We start from the raw sequence: 8785 nt of genomic DNA, 5'->3' as shown, positions 1-8785 counted from the left end.
ACTCTTTGATCCAATGGTCACAGCTAAGGGCACAGAGCCAGATCTACAGATCATGTGCTGGCATCGCCACTAGCCTGCAGAATGACCTTGGGCAAGCTATTTGACCTTTCCGTGTGTCAATCACACAGCTAATGTAGTAGCTGCTACATTCCCAGTAACTTGTTGGAAGCAGGCTTCTTTAAGAAAACATACAAAATACTTTCTCATAAAGAACTAGAAAGTGTCATGTTGAAAGCTCAAAGAGGATCTGTCTCACAAGTTCTTGTAAAGAATGGCCAGTGAAGAATACTATTGGATCATGACCCTTTGTAACAATGGAGATCCAAAGGCAATTTAAGGGCAACATATCAACATTAAAATACCTAAGAAGAATACAAACAAGAAAATAGAACTTGCTTATGTTAATGGGGTTAATGACTGGCCTTTCACGTGTGAACCCTCATGGAATATTGGCATTGATTCTTTTCTCAAAACAAAGAATCTGCCTGGGTTCAAATTCCAGCAAGGCACTTATTGACTGTGAGGCTTGGACAAGTTATGTGAGCATCTGTGTCGGGTTCATCTCATAGCATCACCAATCTTCTTCATGGGGTTTTCTGAGGATTAAACAAGATAGTGCACCTAGAAAGCAGTGAGTACAGTGCTAGGCATGTAGAAAGCACACGGTAAGTGCAAGTGAGATGGAGAAAGAGGATGAAAAAACTGAATATACTCTCTGATTCATTTGAATTCCTCCAACCACCTAGAACAATGCCTGGCACAGAACAGGCATGAATGGATGTTTGGATGAATGAGCACTTATACATTCCAAGTACTATATTAAAATGAAGGAGAAAGAGTAAGAAAGACATGAGAAAGGGATAAAGATAGAAAGCAAGAAATATATGTGTCCCCCACCGAGGGCCAGGCCATTTATTACTGCCCATAATTCCATATATATTTTAACCAGTGGGTCACTTCTCCTTACACACAAAATGGTCAATCGGGTGCACTACCCTAAGTTCTGCCCAATGAGGGAATTTTGCCTTGTCACTGTCTTTCAAGGCCAATCTCCAGACTGCAAAGCAGTTGTCATCATTTTCAGCCTGCCCCCACATACCATGTTAACCCATCCATAAACCAGGTTTGAGTTGTTTCCTCCTCTCTCAGCTGGTCCTAAAGGATAGCTCATACAGCCAGAGGTACATGCAGAGGCAAGGGCTTTCATGCAACAGAAGATGACACTGATTTCTGCACTACCTACTTGGGCACCTTGCTTGTACCCTAGTCCTATTCATGCTCAACCCCAGATACACCACATCCACCTTACAGTGTATTCTTGGGCACATCTGATCTTACTACTTGGTGAGTATAGGGACAGCTAATTATAGGCAATTCCAGACACATGGTATCCCAGTAACTCATGATGCTCGATCTCTACCAAGGTCCAGTAGCATGGCAGGAGTTGTTCTTCAAAGGGTGCATAAAGGCATATTATTCTTGATCTAGAACAACGAATAGCCTATGTTGTGCTTTTCCCATTGAGGCTTGACATAGATCCACGTGGCATCTTTTTCTATTGCTGTTACCTTTAATACCATGGGCTCTTCAAGGTTGTGTAGCCCAAACAGCAGGTTGCTTTCACCATAGCCTGGTCCTGCTACAAAGCCTTTTTCCACTCTGGGTCCCAGTCAGACCTGGCAGCCTTTTGAATGATTTGGTAAACGAACTGGAGCAATATTCTCAGATGCGGAGATAGGTTGCTTTCAGAACACAAAGAAGCCTACCAGACATTGAAGGAAAGTGCAAGATACATAATTTCTTTTTTACTTTGGAGAGGGTGACCTGAGCTGCCTTTCCCCCTACTGAACCTCTAAATATTTTACTGATGTGTCTGTCCCTGGATCTTTACAGGATTTATCATCTATTCACTGGAGAGCATGTGTCTTGCCAAAGTCTCTAGCATGCTAGCCACTTCTTGTTCATTGGGCCTGATTAGCATAATGAAATCAATGCAGTAGATCAATGTGATGTTCTGCCTAATGACCAGATGGTCCAGCTCTCTTCGGAGGGCAAGAGAGTTAACAAAGCTCTCAGGCAAAATTGTAAATGTATATTACTAACCACTATATATGAATGTAAACTATTTCTGATTTTCTTTTCTCATTGGAATAGAAAAGAATGTGTTTGCCAAATCAGTGGCCACATGTCATGTTTCTGAGGTCATGTTAATCTATCCTTGCAAAGATACTGCATCTGGAACAGCAGCCATGATTGGGGCTTCAGCATGGTTGGTTTTCTGAAGATTTTTTTTTTTATTTTCCAGGGCACATGAGGTTTCTCCAGGGGTCAGAGTGGTAAACTAATTGAAGATATAGGGGCTGCCACTCCTGCATCATTTTGATGCTTAAAAGTGGCACAAATTATAGCTATTCCTCCCCTATCTGTCCTGGAATGCAGTATTGCTTTTGATTTGCTCTACTTTGTTGAGGGGTGTGAGGGGAGTTACACTTTCAGAGCTTTCACTTAGTTTTCCCCACTATGACATCCCTTACCCCATGGGTTGTCCAATGTGGGGCTTGTGGCAGCTACTAAGTATGATAATCCCAATTTTACATTAAGAGTGAGAGGAAATGACTATCAGGTGGGTCTATTACTTAAATGGACCACTGTAAACAGGACTTTGGCCAGGACTGTTTATTACCTGTATCCCATATTCACTTCACTCTGAGTCTCCAAGTGTCAATATAAGCACCAGGTCTCCAACCATCAGTGTTAAGTTGGGCCCTGTGTCCAAGAGTCCTCAAAAGTTTGGTATTCCTCTTTTCTCCAGCACATGAATACAAGCGTACATGGCCATAGGTCCCACTGTGGAAGCACTGGGAAAACCATTACTGTGTATCTTTGCCACAGCATTACAGGGTCGTTCCTTCTGACGACCCAGCCCCCTCGTCAGTCAATGCATTCTGAGTTTGAAAACCAAATCAGGTCTGAAAACTGGACAAATGATCAAGACTTTATATTAGAGCAACTGTCCTCAGCCTCCTGGGGTTTCTTTTCATGATACCCTTGTTGACTGCATAGTACACCTATTGGCAGCTATCTCCTTGACTCCTAGGCCTTCTGTGTTTCATTAAGCATATCTCAGCCCTGTGGATCAGGCCCGCTCTGCTGCCACTCTGACCCTGCCACTCATTATGATAATTGCATCCACCTGTCTACTCTTGTTTCTGAGCCCTATCACTCCCACTGCGATCCACGAGACTGGTTCTTGAATAGCAACTTTGACCATCAGACCTGGCTTCAGAGGAGAGTCATCTTCACCCATCTCTCGACCCTAAGCTATTTACGCTGTGGCTAAAAATTCAGCTGGAAAAGTATTTTTATGAAAAGGTCATTATTATTCTATAGTATTTTTTAATTTTCTCTATTCGCCTGTATCACCTAGCTGCCCCAAGAGATTGGTATGAGTATCCTGGAAAGCTGGAGAAATCATGGACCAATGTCTGACTGATGCCTAGAAATCTGAAGGTCAGAAGCTTTGGCTATGAACCTCAGGGCAGTGGGGCAGAAAGAGACCCATCTGTACTGGGATTCAGCCACCTATCCACAAAGGGCAGGGGGTAAGTATGCTTAAAGATCTCTTGGCTGCTAGACACATTCTTTCAATCCTGGCTTAGAGCACTGTCTGGAAGGATAAGAAGACAGCAGAGAGTCAGAATGAACCATGTATTCCTTCGGAGTGACAGAGAAAATAAAAAAGGCCCACAGATTAAATAGAATCATCTGCTTTGCAGAGAATACAAGAAAAATTATCCCTATACGGTAGGACTTGTAAAGAATCCACCACTGATTCCCAAGAAAGTAGTCAGCTGTGACTGTTCACTAAGCCCAAGTGAAAGTCAGCTTTAAATGCTGGTCAAACACAGAAGAAAAAAGAAACCACTGCCAGTCTCCTAAATCCTTTCTTCCCTTTTCTACATTAGGGAAGAAAAATCTTTTCTTCTACCCTCCTACATTCAGAACCTGGCCTATGAATTAAAATAACAAAAGACAGATAAACGCACACAATTTTTATCAATATTTATGTTCATGGGCGTTCACAGAAAAGAACTGAAACTCAAAGAAGCAGTTGAACTTGCGCGTTTATACACCCTTTTAACAAAGGAGAGGGGGTTTGGGCTTCAAGGGATGATAAATTGTGGGGATATGACTAAGAAATACATGAGGGAGACTAATGGAAGATAAGGGCTATTTTGGTAAGGCCTCATTTATGCAAACTCATCTTGGTGTTGATTTTCTGCCTTCAATGATAAGCCTCTCTCTTTTTGTTCTGGCACAATGGGGGTACCTTTCTCAAGGGAAAATGTATGCCCTGCTTTTAGGCAGATAAGGGGAGGGCAGCGAACTCTTCCTCTATGTGTCGATTCTCAATCACTTTCAGCTCAAAATAATCCTTATGCCAAAGTGGCACGTTTTGGGGTGGCATATCCTGATCATCTTTACTTCATCCTGTCCCCTACTCCATCTCTCCCAGATTACCTAGCTAGAAACCAAACAGAGAGCAGGAGGATAAGTGAAAAGGTGGAGAAATAGAGAAGCCAGCCCAGGCCAAGGCTAGTGAGAGGAGAAGGGTTAACTGAAGTTTCAAGCCCTTCCTGTTATGTGGAACAAGACAATTACTAAACTGAGACTCCTTGAGCAACTAAAAAGTCTAGTGGATTTTTTATCATTTGAGAACTTGAAGATAAGCTACAGGACCCGCCTATTTACAGCAATAGGCCCAGGACGAATTACTGACCCTGAAAAAGAGAGAGAGACAGAGAGACAGAGAGACAGAGACAGAGAGAGAGAGAGAATACACACGTGTACCTGTGTACACTTGAGCAAAAACTTAGGTGGGAAACAGCGAAAAAGTAAAGTTTTTTCAGTGTGTCCTACCCCATTTAACACATCAATTACAGATGTTTTAACTTTTTTCTTAAAGTTAATTGTAGAGCAAATACATTTTGGAGCTGCCATCTTGAGATCACTAAAACGATCCCTTTCTATCCTCTGGGAGGAGAGAATTTCAATTCTTGGAAAGTGTTTATTGATTTCCTCTTCCACAATATGGGATGGATTTTTAGCTGTGTGTAAGATCACTGTTGTCTAGTGTGTTTTTCTGGGTTTTCTTCTTGCAGCTGCTTTTGAAAAAGCAAATTCTATTGAATTGTATAGTTTATACATCTCAGGGCTCTGAGTTTATTATCCATTAAACACTGTGCAACTTTTTGAAACACTTCTCATAGCTTTTCCATGGTCTTTCTGGTCCTGGGAGGGAAAACAGCATGAATTTCTGGAGTTTTCAATTCCCTCTTCTAATGTGTAGCTAACAGGCAGGATGACTTAGATAAAACATGATTATTCTTTCATATCATAATAAAATTGTTAAGTCTTTACAAAAATCCTCCCACTAGGGCCTTTTCTGCTGCCTAATAATGTAAGAGCAGATAAATAAAGACATTAAACAAGTTTCCTCTTTGTGAACCAACAGTTGAAAAAGCTATGAGGAAGGGGAGGAATGATTCAGACTTTTCCAAGACTGCTGGATTTTTTTTTTTTTTTTTTTTTTTTTGAGACAGGGTCTTGCTTTGTTACCCAGGCTGCAGTGCAGTAGTGTGATCTCAGCTCACTAAATTCTCTGCCTCCTGGACTCAAGCGATCCTCCCAACTCAGTCTCCCAAGTAGCTGGGATTACAGGCCCAGCTAATTTTTGTAGCAATGTGATTTTGCTATATTGCCTATTCTGGTATCAAACTCTCAGACTCAAGCAATCCTCCTGCCTCGGCCTCCCAAAGTGTTGGGATTATAGTCATGAGCCACCGCGCCCAACTGGATTTTATCACCTCCATTTTACCCATGAGTCAATTAGAGAGGTGAACAGTAGAGCACTGAATCAACTTAATCCTTTTTTAACAAAAAAATTCCAGTGCATAATACAATGCCTGGCACACAGTAAATGCTCAAGACCTATGTGTTAAATAAATGGCAGCTTGAATTCTAGAATCAGGGTACCAGGATACGAGCAAGAGGACCAGACTGCTGACCTTTAGTTATACAGACAATGTTGAAAGAGCTGTGCAGACCACACTGAACAGAACTAAAAAGTCAAAATAATTATCCTACATCATCACATTATATCACATCCCCCTCAAACCTAACATTACAGTTTTTTAATAACAATTGCTATTATAAGAAATAATCTTATTTACTTTTAAGTATATATCTATGTTATAAATATATATACTATGTATTTATACATATACACCCAGCTCAAAGGTTAGCATCTCCAGCAAATAACCTCCCTTCTCCTCCTCCCATCCCTTAGACACAACTGGGTCTTTGATACAGATGCAAGCTGTATCTCATATAGATGTAGCTTACCTATATCAAAGAATAGACTACTTTGTTGACTAATCTTATCTCCCAGTCTTGGGTCAGGTTTCCTAAAAACAGAGAGGTTTGGGTTCACCTGATTTATCCAAGGCATGCTGAGTGGCACGGTGGGATGGATGTGAGAGAAGGAAGCAGGATAGGGCAAGGAAGTTGCTCAACTGGAATGTAGTATCCAGCAAAGTTTAGCCTTAGGCTGAGGGTGGAGTGCAGTGCTCTGAAGCATCTATTGCACCTGAGGACCACATCAGTCAGTCACTGGCTGCTGCTGGGAGGAAGTGAGAGGACGGGGAACAAAAGTGATAAGCCACAATATTCACAGCTCCTGGGGATAGGTGCACTAGAGGACAACAATGACAGTCCTTTCTATAGTATAGAGTCCATGGGATCATAAGTTCTTATGATTCAGTCCTTATGATTTTTTTTCCAACTTCCCACATCCCTTAGCACAGGGCCTGCAGAGCTGAAATCCACTGTTCCTCCTGCTTTCAGGATACTGGGGAGCCATCTTGGAAATGGATGTGAAGATCTTCTACAGAAGCACAGCCTCTCAAAATTTGAGCTGCCTACTAGAAATTCAGGCAACTCAGTCCCTCTATGGGTTGCATTAAGGCCTGTCTGCGGTCCCCAGGCTGACTTCTATCCTTACCCACCACTATAGCAGCTGAGAGTGAGTCAGACTTCAGCAGTTTCGAATAGGAACTCTCAGTCCCTCTTGGTGAGCAGCCAAGACAGTAGCAACCACCTTCACTGGCCAGCTGGGAGATATTTGTTCGCAGTAAAAACCCAGACTTCCTGGAAAGCTTCTGTGCTCAGAAGCTGCCTGCTTGGCTGTCTCCAACAGTGCTTGTAGTAGAGGAAGTGGGTAGAGCCACTGTGGAGGCAGTTCAGTATTCCCTAACGCCACAGCCAACAGTGACTGAATACTTACTCTGTGCTAGAAATGATCCTAAGTGCCTTACACATTGGCTCATTTCATCCTTACAACAACCCTATGAACTAGGTATTATTATTACTGTTCTTATTTTCATATAAAGAGTTAAAAATGTTCATACCTGGGCCGGGCGTGATGGCTTATACCTGTAATCCCAACACTTTGGGAGGCCAAGATGGGTGGATCATGAGGTCAGGAGGAGGTCAGGAGATGGAGAACATCCTGGCCAACACGGTAAAGCCCCATCTCTACTAAAAATACAAAAATTAGCTGGGCATGGTGGTGCACACCTGTAGTCCCAGCTACTTGGGAGGCTGAGGCAGGAGAATCACTTGAACCCAGGAGGTGGAGGTTTCAGTGAGCCAAGATTGCACCACTGCACTCCAGCCTGGCAACAGAGCAAGACTCCTTCTCTAAAAAAAAAAAAAAAAAAAAAAAAAAAAAAAAAAAAAAGGTTCATACCCTTTGATCCAAATACTAAGAATTTCCCCCTTAGAAAGCAATGCTTACCACAAAAGACCTTGAAACGGCCATTGCAAAACTGTAACTGAGACAATGAAAGAGTTCTGACCTAACCAATTCCATCTTGTTTCTAACCTCCAAGCCCTTGTTCATTCCTGGGCACAGGCTGAACTAACTTTGGGAGGAACTTAATTTGTAGTTTATAGTTTAAAACAAAGGTGATAACAGCCTGTTTCCAAAATAAACCCCCTTGTTGCCTGGCAACTATATTGCCTTTGCAGGACTAACAAATTTTAGCCAAAAGATTAGGAATTATGGTTTAGGAGCCACGCAGCTGGAGGCTACAAGACTCTGACCCTCCCCAAATTGCTCCTGGGGATAGCTCCTGGGGATAGCATCACTATTGTAAATCTAAAAATCAGTGCTTGAGATATTTCACAGACCCTGCACTTGATGGATCAGCTGGCACTACCCAGATTGATAAAATGGCTCATCTGATCTTGTGACCCCACCCAGAAACTGACTCAGCCAAGACAACTTTGCCTGGGTATGATTTCATCTCCACCCCAACCAAACAGCACTCTTGACTCACAGCTGCCTCGCACCCACCAAATTATCCTTAAAAACTCTGATCCTGGCCGGGCGCGGTAGCTCACACCTGTAATCCCAGCATTTTGGGAGGCCAGCGCGGGCGGATCACAAGGTCAGGAGATCAAGACCTTTCTGGCTAACACAGTGAAACTCCGTCTCTACTAAAAATACAAAAACAAAATTAGCCGGGCGTGATGGCGCGCATCTGTAGTCCCAGCTACTCGGGAAGCTGACATGGGAGAATGGCGTGAACCCCGGAGGCGGAGGTTGCAGTGAGCCAAGATCGCGCCACTGCACTTCAGCCTGGTGAAGGAGCGAGACTCTGTCTCTAAGCAAAAAAACAAAAACAAACAAAAAAAAAAAGTTCATGCCCTTTGATGCAGT

Source organism: Mandrillus leucophaeus, unplaced genomic scaffold (assembly GCF_000951045.1).
Source record: "Mandrillus leucophaeus isolate KB7577 unplaced genomic scaffold, Mleu.le_1.0 Scaffold222, whole genome shotgun sequence".
Classification (NCBI taxonomy): domain Eukaryota; kingdom Metazoa; phylum Chordata; class Mammalia; order Primates; family Cercopithecidae; genus Mandrillus; species Mandrillus leucophaeus.
This window is presented reverse-complemented; position numbering follows the sequence as displayed.